Genomic DNA, 17,117 nt, shown 5'->3' with positions numbered 1-17,117 from the left:
GATTACAGGTGTGAGCCACCATGCCTGGCCCTTCCCCCACTCTTTGCTCTCTAGCATCTATGCCACTGGCCCTTGGCTTGGACATGTGCATACGTGTCACTAGAATGTCACCTGAGTCAGAGTGGGCCCTGCCTGTTTTCCCACTGCTGTATCCCAGGTCTCTAACATAGGGCAGGTGCTCAATAAACATTTGCTGAATGAAACGATAGCTGGATGGGTGCCATGCAGGGACAGCCGGTATCAAACACCTGGTCTGCGCCAGGATCTGTGTTGGGTGCTGAGGCAACATATGTAAACAAGTGCCCTGAGAGCCCTCATCTGGGAAAGGAGAGAGACTCTGAGCTAGAAATTACAAAACCGGTGGAGTGGGGTGGCCTCTGGGAATGGGCTCAGAAGAGGAGGTGGTCTAGCCGATCAGAGGGAGCTCCCCCAAGGAGGGACATCCCCAGGTGAGCTGAAAGGTGAAGAGGAATTGGATGGGGAGGCGGGTCGGTGGACAGTGTGCTCCAGGGGCTAAGGACAGGGCTGGGAGGACTGCAAGAGTAGGGGCCTTAAAGGTCAGTAAGATCCAGCTGGGCAGAGAGGGGTCACCGTAACCCCAGATCGGGATTATGGAGTGGGCAAAGACCCTGAGGTGGGGATGTGCTGGGCATGTGTGTGGGGATGGACTGGGGAAGGGCTTAAGTGCCAGGAGGAGCAGCAGAGGCCTGGGGTGGAATCTCAGCTCTCATCCTCCAGCTGCGTGATCCTGCACACATCGCTCCCTCTCTCTGGGCCTCAGTTGCCCCATCAGTGTACTCCTGATCACGTACATGCTTCCCCGCTGCAGTGCCCTGCCTCACAAAGAGGGAGAGACTTAAGCCTGGAAGGCCCCAGGGGAGAGAGAAGTCTGCCAGGAACAGCATGGTGAGCAGGGGAAACAGCATGTGTCAAGATGTGGGGTCCTTCTCCTGAGCTGCGCTTCTCCAGTCCCTCCCTCAGTGCAGGGAGGACCGTGATGGGGTGGCCTGGCTGTCCCCAGCAGGGCCCAGGCCTGGGGTGTGCTTGGCTCTGCACTTGAGGGGCCACTCTGCTTTGGGCCTCACATACTGTTGGACACCACAGCCCCGGGAGACAGGGCCTTCCTCCAAGCTGCAGACGCCAGGCTGAGAGCAGCAAGGTAACCAACAGCTACACCGAACACGTGGCTGGTAAATGGCAGACAAAGGACTTGAACCCAGCCCTGCCTGGCCCTGATTGCTGCTCTCCTTTAGCAAGACTGAGCGACATCCTCTGGGAGGGCCAGGTCTGGGAAGAGGCGGTAGAGTGCAGGTGAAATGCCCGCTCGCCACGGGCTCCCGAGCCGTGGTCCCCACTCCGTCCCTCCCCTGGGCTGCCCTGATCAAGGCCACTTCCTCCTTTGGGGAAGGTGAGTTGGGTCCCTGGAAGGCCCTCTCAGCCTCTCCTCTTGGCTGCAGCTTCTCTGAGGACTTGGGATGCTCCTGGAATATTCTAGGTTTATTAACACCTTAAAGCCTCACAACCATCCCTTGAGTCAGGGACTGTTGTAACCCTGTTTTACAGCTGGGGGAACTAAGGCTCAGAGAGGAGCTACCCAGGGGAGGCATACTGGCTTACTGGGGTGTCCTGCTGTGCCCAAGCTCTGAAGGCTGTTTTGGGGACAGAGTGCTCAGCCCTAGGGTGGGAGTTTCAGGAGACCAATTTCAGTCTCCACTGAGAAGAGTTTTCTTTCAAGCATGCCCAAAGGTGGGGTCTCGGCAGGAGTGAGCTTCCCATCACTAGAATTCAAACAACCTCAGCATGTGGGATGAGGGGAGATTAAGGTCAGAGGTGCTGTTGGACTAAGGAGTCCAGGTATCTTTGACCTCTCCAAGCCTCAGTTTCCTTATCTGTGAAATGGGGATTTTTTAAAATTTTTCTTATTTTTTGTTGAAACAGAGTCTCACTCTGTTCCCCAGGCTTGGGTACAGTGGTGTGATCTCAGCTCACTGCAACCTCCACCTCCGGGGATCAAGTGATTCTCCTGCCTCAGTCTCCCGAGTAGCTGGGATTACAGGTGCCCACCACCATACCCACCTAATTTTTTTTGTTATTTTTTTGTTTGTTTGTTTTTTGAGACAAACTCTTACTCTGTCGCCCAGACTGGAGTGCAGTGGCGCGATCTCAGCTCACTGCAAACTCCGCCTCCCAGTTTGAAGCGATTCTCCTGCCTCAGCCTCCTGAGTAGCTAGGACTACAGGCACCTGCCACCACACCCAGCTAATTTTTGTATTTTTAGTAGAGACAGGGTTTCACCGTGTTCACCAGGCTGGTCTCAAACTCCTGACCTCAAGTGATCTGCCCACCTTGGCCTCCCAAAGTGCTGGGATTACAGGGGTGAGCCACCACGCCAGGCCAAAATGCGGATATTAATACCCAGCTGTCAGAGGCTCTGTAAAGCACCTAGCCTCTTTCTGGCCCAAAGAGTGTCCAGTAAGTGCCACTGTCACCTCCTGGGCCTCTGAGTGTCCCCTCTAATAGTCAGGCTCTCAGAGCAGAGTGGGAAGGGGCCACCTCCAACAGCCCTGCCTAGGAAGAGCAGCCCCATGGACTCCCACTGCCTCCTTGTGTGTGGAGGGTGGTGTCCAGGCTGAGGGTCAGCCAGCCCCAGACACCTGCCTCCTCTGTCCGCTGGGCTGGGCCGTGGCCAGCTCCTTGAGTAACTGGGAGGGCTACAGTGAGTTACTGGAGAGCAGGGCTCTCGTCCCCACCAATACTGGCCCCAGGAGAGGCAGGGCTCACTCAGTAACCTTGCTGCTCTCATTGCGACACCACCTAGCTAAGCCCAGAGCCTCCCTGCCCTGCAGAGCCTGCTGGCTCCCTGGCTAGGAAACGGCACCATGCCAGGACAGAGTGGGATCTGTCCCGAGGCTCCAGTCCACTGGTATTTGCCAGGCACCTACTCTGTGCCAGGGACTTTCCTTAATCATTCTTGAGGTACAGTCTCATCCACAGGAGAGAAAGCCAAGGTTCAGGGAGTGGAAGCAACTTGGCTAGAGTGATATGAGGGCCAGGGCTCTAACCCAGGGCTGTGGGACTCCGAAGTCAGTAAGTCATTCTCTATCTATATCTTGCCATCCCCCAGGCAGGCCAGGGGAAGGAGCGCTGGCTTTGGAGTCCTGGAGTGTGAGAGGTGGACCCCAGGCTGGGCAGGAAGACAGACCCAGGCACAGTCCCGACTCTGCCCTCACATGTTGCCACATTCTGTCCCCCCTGCTCACCATGCTTTTTCTGGCAGACTCAACCCTTGGTCTCGCCAGGTGTAAGTTGCTCTCTCTCTCTGTGATGCAGGGCACTGCATCGGGAAAGGCACATGTCTGGGAGTCCCATAGGCCTGTTTTCAAATCCTGCTCTGTCACCCACTACTGAGCCTGGAGCAGAGGATAAAAAGGGGAACAGCATGCAAACAGGGAACAGCATAGGCAAAGGCCGGAGGGTAAGAAGGCCTTCGAGAACCACAGCAGCGAGGAGCGGAGCCAGGATCCAGGCAGGGGGAGGGGACCTGGGTTGAGCTGCCTGTCCCCTGCTCTGGGCCTCTGTCCAGGCTGTCATCCCTGCCTGGCCTGCCCTTCCTCTTCTCCTGTCCAAGCCTTCATGCCTCTAAGTCCCTGCTCACTAGTGTCCCCTGTGAGTCCCTTCCTGAACTCCCCTTAAGCTGCTCCTTTCCCCAGTGCTCCCACAGCCCCAAGTGCTACCTTGATTTGAGCAGTTAATGACCCAGGTTGTGCAGGTTTCTGTCCTGCGTGAGCATGGGGGTGAGATCTTTGTTTCAGATCCTGGCTCTGGACCTTGTCCACTGGATGATCCTGAACAAGTTCCTTCACCTCTCTGTTTCTTCATCAGCAAGATGATGGTAGCAGCCCCCAATATGTTGTATTCTCTCGGGGATTCGATGACTTTGTGCTTATAAAGCGGCAAACCACACGGCCTCGGAAAGGCAGGCAGCTGGGACACACACATTCATGCATGTCGTTATTATAACTATGATGTGCGAGTCCCTTGAAGGCAAGGCCTCCTGTCTGGTTCCCAGCTCCTAGCAAGGCTGGATCAGGGCTCAGGGAGCACTGAGTGATTCTAGAATGAAAGGACAGCCCATTCTAGCAACAAACTAAATAGTGATCATTTATTGAGTGTGCACTGTATCTTGTTTTGTTTTGTTTTTTGAGTCAGAGTCTTGCTCTGTTGCCCAGGCTGGAGTGCAGTGGCCCAATTTCGGCTCACTGCAACCTCTGCCTCCCAGGTTCAAGCGATTATCCTGCCTCAGCCTCCCGAGTAGCTGGGACTACAGGCACGTGCCACCATACCTGGCTAATTTTTGTATTTTTAGAAGAAACGGGGTTTCACCATGTTGGCCAGGCTGGTCTCGAACTCCTGACCTCAGATGATCTTCCCACCTCGGCCTCCCAAAGTGCTGGGATTACAGGAGTGAGGCCCTGCGCCCAACCTGCATCTCGTTTTATTCTGACCACCCTGTGACATGGGAATTATTAGGCCCATTTTGCAGATAATATAATTGAAGCTTAGCGAGACTAGGCCGCCTGCCTAAACTGCAGCGAGTACTTGAGCAGTTGGGTTTTGCACCTGCACCGGGCTGACTTTGCAGTGCCATACACTGGTTAAGATCCTGTTCTGTGATGCCCCTTGTTGAATGGTCCAGAAACCCCCTTCTCTCCCTCCTGGGTGCCCTTCCTATCTCCAGGCTACCCTTTGGAGTTGCTGGGGGGAGGGGCGTGGATTTGGGGACCCCATGGTGATCTGTCACTTCATGAGTCCTATGCCCTATAATACACACATGTACATACATGTGCGCACACACAAGCACACATACACACACCTACCACACCTGCACACACAAGCACACATACACACACCTACCACACCTACACACACACACTCACAACCTCTGCGGCTGACAAGCTCCTCCAGGTCTCCAGGCCTCCAGGTCCTCCACATCCACGGCCCCGCATAAAGTCCCTGTTCAGTGCTGCAGTGGGGCTGCCTTTGGCCTCAGTCTCCCAGCTGTCAGCATCCATGGGGTGGGATGGGGCTTGAGGACTCCCCGTGCCCACACAATGTCCTGGCCAGCCAGCACGCCCGATCCAACTTCATCAGGCAGGGGCATGGGGTGGGGAGAGTAGGGGAGGACTTGGGCAACCCATGTGACTTCTCAGCTCCTTTCCTCATTTGTGCAATGGCCCCCATGACCCTGTTGTGCGCACTCTGTCTGTCTGTCTGGCTGGATTTGAGGCTCAAGTAGGAAATGAGTATGGAGAAGTAAAGGGGGGAAGAAACGCAAAGTGGTGGTCCAGTGCCTGGACTCCTCTGACGCTAGGAGTGGCGGTCAGAGGAGTCCAGGCACTGGGGTGCACCTGGGCCTGCTGGAGAAGGTGCTGTGTAATGGTTCTGAACCCGGTGGAGATGGGCCAGCCCTGGATCATCTTCTGTTGAACTCAACTTTCGGTGCTTCCCGTGGCTGTGCCTGTCTGGCAGCCTTCAGTAGGGGCAGTAAAGTGGCACATAGCAGGCTAGAGCAGTGGGGGACCAAGGCAGCAGGTGGGACCGCATGGGGCCTAGGGCAGGCCAGGCCAGGAGGAACAAGCCTGGACCTCAGAGAAATTTGTTTTTTTGTTTTTGTTTTTGTTTTTTTAATTAATTAATTAATTAATTAATTATTTTGAGATGGAGTCTCACTCAGTCACCCAGGCTGGAGTGCAGTGGCACTATCTCGGCTCACTGCAACCTCCGCCTCCCGGGTTCAAGCGATTCTTGTGCCTCAGCCTCCCAAGTAGCTGGGATTACAGGCACGTGCCACCATGCCCAGCTAATTTTTGTATTTTTAGTAGAGACGGGGTTTCACCATGTTTGCCAAGCTGGTCTCAAACTCCTGACCTTGTGATCTGCCTGCCTCGGCCTCCCAAAGTGCTGGGATTATAGGTGTGAGCCACTGCGCCCGGCCGAGGTTCGTTTATTCATTCACTCATTCATTCATACTGCACGTGTCTTTGGAGCATCTAATGTGAGCCCTATAGGCCCCATGCTCTGTGCTGGGGACACAACAGTGGACAAGACAGATAACACCCCTGCCCCCCTGTAGATTACATTCCAATGGACAGAAACAGACAAAAAACATAATAAGGAAGCAACATATATTGTGATCAAGAATGCTAAGTGCTAAGGAGAAAAATAAAACAGGGAAGGGCAGAAAGAGGATACATTTGTTTTTTTCAATTATAAATAGGTGTCCATGGAAGGTCTCATTGAGAAAGTGGCATCTGAGCAAAGACAGGAAGCGGGTGAGGAGGTGAGAAGGTAGCTCTGGGGGAAGAGCATTCCTTCCAGGCAGAGAGCAAAGGCCCTGAGCGGGGAGCGTGCCTGGCACAGTCGGGGAGTAACAGGAGCCAATGTGGCTGCAGGGAAGTGGCAGGGAGGAGGTGGCAGATGAGCTCAGGGAGGAAATGGGGGCCAGATGGTGAGGCCTCCCGGATGCACCATTTAAAAGGATCCCTCTGGCTGCTGAGTTGGGAATAGATGGAGGGAAGGGCCAGGGCAGGACAGGGAGACAGAGAGGAGGCTCTGAAAATAATCTAACAGGATTTGCTGATGGATTGGATGTAGGAGAAAGGGAGTGAGCAGAGGTGTCAAGGATGATTCCCGAGAGATCTGGTCAATTTGGCTGGAAGGCCAGCCGGGCCTACAGGCTCAGCTGAGGCCCTTAGGGAGGCTACAGGACAAGGATGCCAAATGGTCAGGTGCCCATGGCCAAGCGGGGGTTCCAGCTTGGCAACCCTGTGGATCGGAGAGCTGGGGACCTCTGCACCCCAGCAGTTCATAGGACTATGTGGATCCCATCCTGGCCTCTCTGAGCTCTGGACTAGGGGCTGGGCCTAAAGTGGCCCATGGGTGGCTAGGCGAGGTGGCTCATGCCTGTAATCCCAGCACTTTAAGAAGCCGAGGCCGGCGGATCACTTCGGGTCAGGAGTTCGAGACCAGCCTGGCCAACATGGTGAAACCCTGTCTCTACTAAAAATACAAAAATTAGGCAGGCGTAGTGGCAGGCATCTGTAATCCCAGCTACTTGGGAGGCTGAGGCAGGCAGGAGAATCGCTTGAATCTAGGAGACGGAGGTTGCAGTGAGCTGAGATCGCGCCACTGCACTCCAGCCTGGGCAACAGAGCGAGATTCTATCTCAAAAAAAAAAAGTGGCCCGTGGGCTGGTATGAACGCCCCCACACTCATCCCCCCACCCACCCACTCAACCCCCAATATCTCCCACCCTCCTTCCTGTCCTCCCTCCTTCCTTCCCTACTCTCCATGCCCATTCCTCTTCTCACCATTCCCCCCACCCCACCTTGGCACCCAGACAAGTGATCCCAGGTGCTGGGGCCACATCCATGAACTTGACAGACAGGGTCCCTGTTCTCCAGGACTTTGACATTGTGTGTCTGAGCCTGGGACAACTTCTCAACCAGGCGCACAATATGATCTTTCCAATTTAAGGTCTTTTTTTAATTATTAAATAAAATTGTTTTAAGAAACAGGGTCTCACTCTGTCACCCAGGTTGAAGTGCAGTGGTGCGAACACAGCTCACTGCAGCCTTGAACTCCTGGGCTCACAGGATCCTCCCACCTCAGCCTCCTGAGTAGCTGGGACTACAGGTGTGCACCACCATGTCCCACTATGATTGTTACATATTTCTATGTCATTTAAAATAAAGTCACTATCAGAAAAAACTGGCCAACCACAGTGGCTCATGCCTGTAATCCCATCACTTTGGGAGGCTGAGGCGGGAGGATCACTTGAGCTCAGGAGTTCAAGACCAGCCTGGGTCTTGAGACGGAGAGCCCGTCTCTACAAAAAATTTAAAAATTAGCCAGGTGTGGTGGTGTGCACCTGTAGTCCCAGCTATTCAGGAGGCTAAGGCGGGAGAATCCCTTGAGCCCAGGAGTTTGAGGTTGCAGTGAGCTATGATTGCACCACTGCACTCCAGCCTGGGCAACAGAGAGAGAACCTGTCTCTAAAAAGTTTTTTTTTTTTTTAATTTTTTTTTAAATTAAATGAACAAAAAGAAAAAATTCCTGGTCCAGCCACGTCCCCTGGTTTGGGTTCCAGCAAAGACTACTAGAGTGGAGGCTCCCTGCTGCTGAGGCTCACTCGGGAAAGGGAGCAAGGGGCAGGGCATCTGGGGTGGGAAGTGTGGCAGGAGCAAAGGCACCGAGCAGAGGAGAGTGTGCGGGGTGGGATGGGAGTGCGGGAACGGGGCAGGCGCAGGGGAGGCTGCAAAGCCAAGTGGGCCGGCCCTGGAGGGTCTCATGGACCTAGTTGGAGCATCTGGACTTTGTTCAGAGAGCAGTAGGGAGCAATCAAAGGTTTCTGAGCTGGAGAATGACCAAGCTGTGCTGATTTTAACTGTTGGCACCATGGAGGACAAATGAGAAAAGGCACCTGGTTTGACGGCAGGAGGCTTTGACCAGGTAGGGGCTGTGGAGACCTGACCTCGGCAATTGGATGTCAAGGGAGATGGACATGGGAAGTGTCATGGGGTACGAGGATGGACTTAATAAGTGGGGGTGGCACTGCTTGCTGGGGTCTCAGAGTCAGCCTCTCAGAGTCAGCCACACCAGATGTGCTCCTCCTACAGTGCTCCCGAACTTAGAAACGTCCCCATCCTTACCTGGCCCTTCACACCACCAGAACCTGGTGCCATCCTGGGCTCCCCCTCCCTCACATTGTTGCCATCCCCAAGTCACTCTGATTTTGGCTCCCAAATTTCTCTGAAGTGTACCCCTCCCCTCCTCCAGTGCATCCTCTGCCCAAGGCTGGGCCCTGCCTCTCCAGGCCTGGAGTAAGGCCATGGCCTCTATCCGGCCTCATGTCTCCAGCCTGGTACTGCTGGTCCATCCCCTGCAGAACAACCAAAGGGATCATTCTAGAATCTGAGTCCAGCTCGCCCCCTCCTCATCCTCGTGGCTTCCTGATTCGTGGGGTGGATGTCCACTCCCCCAGCAACTCACCCCTCCTAAACACCATCAGCCTCTCACTGAGCTACTTGCCCCTGCTTCACACATAACGTTGACTGTACATCCGCTTTGCGCTGGCCCCATGAGTGTGTCAAACGTTGGGAACTGGGAGAGGACTGAGACTGAGAATCAGTTACAAGGGTGTAGGGTCAGGCAAGGCCCCTCTGCGGACCAGCACACTGAGCTGAGCTCTGGAGGATGAGCAGGACAAAGGGAAGAGTACTGCAGGAAGAAGGAACAGCCAGAGCGAAAGGTCCAAGGCAGGACGCAGCTGGACCCAGTGAAGGAAGCCCTGACCACCTCAGCATGTCTGCTCCTGGCATCCCTGCCCCCATTGTGTCTCATTGTCCCAGGATGGTGGCTTCAGACGGGCAGGGGCTGAGCCTGGGCAGAGAGCAGGGCTGGCTCCCAGGGGCCTGTGGAATACACTGAGGTGTGGGGACCCTATTTTTTGAAAAAACAGTTTTATTGGCCAGGCATGGTGCCCCACATCTGTAATCACAGCACTGTGGGAGGCCAAGGTGGGAGGCTTCCTTGAGCTCAGTAGTTTGAGACAGGCTTGGGCAACATAGTGAGAACTCTTCTCTACTAAAAATTTAAAAAATTAGCCAGGTGTAATGATGCATGCCTGTAGTCCCAGCTGCTCATGAGGCTGAGGCGGGAGGATCACTTAAGCCCAAGAGTTCGAGGCTGCAGTGAGCCGTGATCACAACGCTGCACTGCAGCCTGGGGGACAGAACGAGACTGTCTCTAAATAAATAAATAATAAACGGTTTTATTAAGATAAAACTCACATACCATGTAATTCATCCTTTTAAGGCATATAATTCAGTGGTTTTTAATCATCACCGATATCTAATTCCAAAACATTTCAATAATCTCCAAAAGAAACTCCATATCCATTAGAAATCACTCTCCAATACCCCCTTTTCTCCAGCCCCTGGCAACCACTAATCTACTTTCTGTCTGTATGGATTTTCCAATTTTGGACATTTTAAATGAATGGAATCCAGACAATATGTGTCTGGCTTCCTTCACTTAGTATAACGTGTTTTAAGATTCATCATGTAGTAGCATGAATGGGTACTTCACTCCTTTTTATGGCTGAATAATATTCCCCTGTATGGATATGCCACATCTTGTTTATCCATTCATCCGTGAGTGGACATATGGGTTGTTTCTACTTTACGGAGCTCATGAATGCTGCTGGGGCCAGGCATGGTGGTTCATGCCTGTAATATCAGCACTTTGGGAGGCCAAGGCAGGTGCATCACCTAAGGTCAGCAGTTCGAGACCAGCCTGACCAACATGGTGAAACCTCGTCTCTACTAAAAATACAAAAATTAGCTGGGCATGGTGGTACATGCCTGTAATCCCAGCTACTAGGGAGGCTGAGGCAGGAGAATCACTTGAACCTGGGAGGCAGAGGTTGCAGTGAGCTGAGATCGCGCCATTGCACTCCAACCTGGGCAACAAGACTGAAACTCCATCTCAGGAAAAAAAAAAAATGCTGCTGGAAACATTTGTGTTCAGGTTTTCATGTGGACATATACTTTCCCTTCTTTTGGGTGTGTATACTTAGGAGTGAAGCTGCTAGGTCATAGAATAACTCATTTTTTAATATTTTGCTAAATGGCTAGATAGTTTTCACAGTGGCTGCACCATTTCATATCCCCACCAGCAAAGCACATGTATTCCAATTTCTGCAAATATTCACCAACACGTGTTATTGCTTGTCTTTTTGATATCCCAGTGGGTATTAAATAGCTTCTCATTGTGATTTTGACTAGTGACTAATGATGTCAAGCATTTTTTTTTTTTTTTTTTGAGACACGGCTTCACTCCGTCACCCAGGAAGTGATGTGATCTCGGCTCACTGCAACCTCCACCTCCTAGGTTCAAGCATTTCTCCTGCCTCAGCCTCCCAAGTAGCTGGGACTACAGGCGCCTGCCACCACACCCAGCTAATTTTTGTATTTTTAGTAGAGACAGGGTTTCATCATGTTGGCTAGGCTGATCTCAAACTCCTGACCTCAGGTGATCTGCCCACCTTGGCCTCCCAAAGTGCTGGAATTACAGGCGTGAACCACTGCACCTGGCTATTTGAATATCTTCTTTGGAGAAATTCTATTCCAATCTTTTGCCCATTTAAAAATTGGTCTATTTGGGCTGGGCGTGGTGGCTCACCCCTGTAATCCCAGCACTTTGGGAGGCCGAGGCGGGTGGATCACAAGGTCAGGAGTTCGAGTGAAACCCTGTCTCTACTAACGATACAAAAAATTAGCCAGGTGTGGTGATGGGCGCCTGTAATCCCAGCTACTCGGGAGGCTGAGGCAGAGAATTGCTTGAAGCCGGGAGGCAGAGGTTGCAGTGAGCCAAGACTGCGCCACTGCACTCTAGCCTGGGCAACAGGGCGAGACTCAGTCTCAAAAAAAAAAAAAAAAAAAAAATTGGTCTACTTGTCCTTTGATTGTTACATTGTAAGAATTCTTGGTGCTTCTGGATACAAGTCCCTTCCTGGGGGAAGGAGCTGGGATACCAGGCCAAGGAGCCAGGCCCTGGGGCTGCCTGGGCTCTGCTCTCCTAGTCCTCTGGCTGTGGGCTCAAGGGTCTCATGGAGGGGGTCCAGTGTCCCCTGGGAGGGAGGACATCTGCCCTATGAGTCACCTCCCACCTCCAGTTCCCCCACTCCCTCTGCCTCTATCAGGCTTCAGACATCGCAGCATGAACACTTCACAGGGCCTATGGTGCCCCCGGACCCCCGACGAAGGCTCAGGTCTGGCAGCTGGTTTTGATAACCAGGGAAAGCAGAAATGCTAGATCCTTTCATAGGTGACCACAGAGAAGCTGCCACCTGCTTCACGCCTGCTGTGACACTGCCACAACCGCCACTGTGACAGATCAGCCACCTCTGCGGCCTGGAGGTCCAGCCCAAGGCTTACGGGGCAGGCTGCGGGAGGGAAGCCTGCCAGGGCGGCCACCGCCCCCTTACACCAGGCCCTCCCTCGCCCTGCTTATTTAAACTTCTTGAACTTTCCATAGTTTGTAAGTTGAGCTCCTATAACTCTGAGAATCAAGGGAAATGTGAAAAAAACAAAACCCAACCGCAGCCGCTGGCTGATTCGGCTCAGACATTTGGAGGAATCTTTCTCTGGGGCTGCCCAAGGCCAGTGGCTGGACTGCAAACACAGGAGCGGTGCTGGCTGTGTCTGTCACGTGGGGTCTCACCTCCTCCTACAAGCCTGAGGCCTCATGCCATTGCCGTGTCACTGTCCTTCACAGGCACCCCTTCTGTGTGCGGGGGCTCTGGGCCATTGCAAAGGCAGCACGATACAGCCCCTGTCCTGGGGCATGAGGTACAAAGTGGTAAAGGGACTTGTGACAGTTAAGGGAGGGGAACCCAGATGCAGCTCTGGGGCCCAAGTGTGGCTTCCAGAAGCTGGGGAGGGATCTCCAGGTGAAAGAGTTCTCAACTTCCCTTCAAGGAAGGTTAGGACTTCAACACAGCGGGAAGGATCTTGCAGACAAAAAGAACGGCCAAGCGTGCAAAGGCTTGGTACATGGGGAGCCCTGCCGCAGGAGCCCATAGCCAGCGGGCCCGCGCTGGTGGAGGGCTGTTATCTAGGAATGAAGAGGAGCAGAGCGGGAGAAGCCAGCTGGGCTGACTGTCCCTGGGCCCCAAGTGCTGGACTGAGAACCATGTTTACCTCCTAGCTACCCCTCCTCAATGATGCTACTAGTACTAAGGAGCACTCAGCCCCTTCCTAGACTTTGCCCCGCCCCTGGGTCCCCATCACCTCCCCTCAAGACCTGCTGGTCCCATCTTCCAGGAGACACTCTGTGTTGAGACAGCATTTTTTGATTTTCCCTCTGCAGGATTTGGCCTCCGGCAGGCTCCTCGCTCCCGCAGCGCCCCAGCTGGGCCTGCCACCCGCCACCTGCCACCCGCCCACGTGGAGCCCCCTCTGCCCCTGCTGGCGCTGCATCGGCTTTGGCAGGCTCTGGGCCCTGAGGCCTCTCTGCTCACTGATTACGCAGCAGCCGGTGGGCTCGGGAGCCAGAGTGAGAGATTTATTGTGGTTTTTAGGGGGCGTTTAGGAGCCGACGTGATAATGTCTGTGAACGCACTTTGTAAACTGTAACGGGGGAGTGCTGTGCACACGTGAGGGGCTGGGGCTGGGGCTGGGGACGGAAGCCCAGCCCCCAGATGACATCCTGGGGCTCAGTCGGCAAGCCCCTTCAGCCCCAGTGGGTGGCACAAGGGTGGGAATCCCAGGCTGCATCTGCTGGAGCAGGGCCTCCCTGGGCCTGCGGGGGCTGGGACGTCTGTGTCACCAGGCAGCTCTGGAATGAGCTGTGAGCCAGAAAATTGCCCAGGTCCCTCCCTCGCCCAAGAAACCCAGTTGCACTGCAGTGAAAGTGACATGCTTCCTGGCTGTAGAGGCGACCAACTCCAGGCCTCCTCACCCCTGCTGTGGGGAGACGGAGAGAAGGAAGGGACCACAGCTGGATGGGGCTGTCTCCCAGGAAGGGGAGCTACACACAGGCAGGGGCTCCGCCATCCCAGCCTTTTAGCTAAGTGTTACCATCTGAGAATCCTTATTCAGTGGCATATATTTGTTGAGCACCTACTATGTGCTTTGCACTGTTCTAGATGCTAGAGGTCTAGCAGGGATCAAGACAGACGAAAATCCCCACACTCATGGACCCTGGGTGAGGGAGGGCAAAGACAGATAACTTACAGGTGAAGAAGGATGACTTTAGATAATGGTCGTTACCATAGAAACAGGAAAACCGGGAATGACTGGAGCTAGGGGGTCAGGAAAGGCCTCTCTGAGGGGCCCTCATCCCTCTCTCCAGGTGGGACCCGTCCATGGCTTCTGGAACAATCTGGGCCCTGAGAGGCTCAGCTGGTCCCCCAGCCACCTGCCTAGGCAGCCCTGGGGCTCTCAGACATGTGGACAAGGGGCTGCTCTGGGTCTGGTGCCCTATGTGGCCACTGTTGGGGCTGTGGTCAGAGTCCCCAACTGAGCTGTCTTCATTTCACTGGAGAGCTGGTGAGAGGCAATGGGAGGGTGAGGCTCAGGCGTAGCTGGAGAGCAGCTGTGGTAGGTGCTGTGTCCCCACTTCACAGCTGAGGAAACTGAGGCCTGCCTAGAGGTGCCAGCTGGCAGAGGTAGAATTTGAACGTAGGTCTGTCTGATTATTTTCTGAATGAAAAATCAGGTCCACGGTCTCCTGGGGACAGCAGGAGCATCTCCTTGAGCTTGGGACTGGTTGCCTTCATAATCTCGAGAGTAATGAGAAGCAAACTAATGCTGTTTGAGTGTTACTGGTGCCAGGTGCTGTTCTAAGTACAGAACCTGAGTTACCTAATTTAAGCCCCAGCACAACCTGATAAGGTGAGAACTGTCATTAATAACCCCACTTTACAGACAGAGCAACTGAGGCCAGTAAGGTTAGGTAACTTGCCCAAGGCCACACAGGCTGGTACAGCAGAGCTGGATGTGAACCTTCCAGGGTCCGTGTGTTTAGCTGCTCCTTTTTCCTGTTTCCACCTTCAAGGTCACAGGTCTTAGGCCTTGGGATTGTCAGATTGTGCTGAGGTCCCGACCATGCATTGTCCTTTCAGCCTCATTACAGTCTCTTGAGTCTGTTGGTTTTATAATCCCCCCTACTGTTTTTACAGATGAGGGAGCTGAGGCCTCGAGCAGGTGAGTCACAGCTAGGTGATCGGGAAGTCAGGATGTGAACCCAGACCTGCTCAGAGCTGGAGCATTAACTCCCCGGTTTTCCCTCTTCCTTGCCCATCATCAGCTGTCTTGTTTGCCCCCACTCCCCCATAAAAGCCCATAGAGGCTGGGGGTGTTCCCCCACATGACAGATGGGCACACTGAGGCCTAGGAAGGTGGTCTGTGGCTTGTGTGTGGTTGCTGGCTGTCGAGCTAGGCCTGTTTTCCTGCCCCCTCAGTGAGGAGGGCAACTGGCCAGGCCGCTGTGGCAAGGGAGTAGTTGAGGAGGTGGGGACCGGTCCTGGGCATCTGCCCAGGTTGTGCAAGGCTCCAGGAGGGAGACCTGTCTGGAGACAGCTCTGGGATGCAGGTGCCTGCCTCTCCCGCACTGCAGACCAGTCCCACCTCCTGGACTTAGCTCTGGATCTAACCCTGAGGGGGGTCTTGCTTCCCTTCAGGGTAGGGACACTTTGGGGGGTGCATAAGCTCCTGGCTTAGTGCCCTGTCAGCCTTGTGACCTTGGCAAGGTCACCCACTCTGAACCTGTTTCTTCTCTGTAAAATGGGATGCTGGTGTTTGGCTGGGTTTGTGACACAGATTTTTAGTAAAACCTGAGCTGCGTCTGGTGGCTGGGAAGGGGCAGCTCTTGTCCAACTCCCCCTTGTCCTCTGCTCAGGAAGCAGCAGCATGAAGGGGTACCCCGGCACCTGCTCGGGGAGTCAGTAGAGCTGTGTTGGCCCTGGGGGGCTGTCTAAGCTAATCTGTCCCTCTCTCCTGCCCCCAGGGACACTGGCCAGCTGCTGCCCTCAGACCCTGTGACCCTGAGACCTGGCTGTGGCCTCACAGGTGCCAGGGTGGCACAGCTGGACCCTGCGGGCCCTCCTGGACAGTCCCCAGGCAGACTGTACCTTCTGGAGGGATCTGATCCCAGTCTGAGGGCAGCAGCAACAGAGGCCTGGCAGCCTTGGCAGTGGGATTAAGGTGGAGAAAAATGAGCTTGGAAATCATTAGCTTCCTTGGTTGGCAAGAGCCACCCCGAATGAACATTCGGGGCTTTTAAAATGAACATCAGCTGCAGGGACCGGTGCCCTGTGCCTGCCACGGCCCAGGCTGCCTTGTGGAATCCCAATCCCGGCCTTTCTTCTTCGGTTGCTGCTCAGCCAACACTTACTGAGCGCCTACTGTGGGCCAGGCCCAGAGCCAGGACGGAGGGAAAATCCAGCCAGAGAGCAGCAGCCTTGTGGGGAGAGCACAGCCGCAGAGGCCGCGGTGCCAGCCAGGGAGGACTCAGGCGGGGCGGAGCAGGCGCCACCACCTCCACTGGGGCTGTGGCTGCACAGAGGGACTGGGTGGCCACTCGGGGGGCAGTCCCGGGAAGCTTCCCAGAAGAGGGGCCTTAGGGGGTGGGGGTGGCCATCCACAGAGGGGGACCTGCAGAGAGGCACTGGGCTATGGCAGGCTTGGGCGGGAGAACTCGCGCGCCTCCCAGGCCAGGCAGGTGGGCCTAGTGGGGACTGAGGCCAGCTGCGGGCCCGCGTCTTGACAGACGGCTGGCAAGCGGAATGCACGAGGGGGAGGCTGCTACCCGGGCCTTCTCTTCTCCAAACCGAGCTGATCGGTGGATTTTTATGAGAAAATTCCCGATTTTTAAACGATGAGAATTAATTCCAATTAAAAACAAAAAATACTATGGTGTCACGCAAGCCTGGCTTCAGGCTGGATTGGGCCCGTGGGCCTAGAGTTTCTGATCTCTGGTGGCCGTGGGGATGCGGGTGGGGGTGGCACAGGCCAGTTAGAAGGGGGGGTCGGTGAGGGAGGGACGGTGGGCGGGGGGGGGGCTGGTGGCGGTTTTCTGAAGGTGTGGGGTGGGGAGAGCCGGTGGAGTGGGGGCTGGCCTCACCCCCAGCAGCGGCGCCGTGCGTGGGGGGCTGGGCGCGGGTGGGCGGGGGCTGGAGGCAGGGCCCCCCCCTACCCCAGCCCGGCGCGCCGCGGCCGCCCGCCGCCTCCATCCGGGCCTCTCCCCACCTCCCGCCCGCCCGCCCCCGCCCGCGCCCCTCCCCCGCCGGCGCGCACGGCTCCCGCCGCCCCTCCTCCGCCCGCCCGCCCTCCGCCCGCTCTCCTCGGCTCCCTCCCGGTCTCTCTTAAGTGCCATCGAGGGGCGCCGGGAATTGCAGCCAGTAAATCGCGTCCCACCACTCAGCGGCGGGGCCACCGCAGCGGCGCCGCCCGCGCCCGCCGGGAGCCCGCGCCGCCCGGGCGCCTCTCCAGGGCCCGCGAGGCCCGCCCCCCACCCGGCGCGGCGCTGCGCAGGGCCTGCCCCCGGGCCGG

This window comes from Pongo abelii, chromosome 23, assembly GCF_028885655.2.
Source record: "Pongo abelii isolate AG06213 chromosome 23, NHGRI_mPonAbe1-v2.0_pri, whole genome shotgun sequence".
In the NCBI taxonomy this organism is placed as follows: domain Eukaryota; kingdom Metazoa; phylum Chordata; class Mammalia; order Primates; family Hominidae; genus Pongo; species Pongo abelii.
This window is presented reverse-complemented; position numbering follows the sequence as displayed.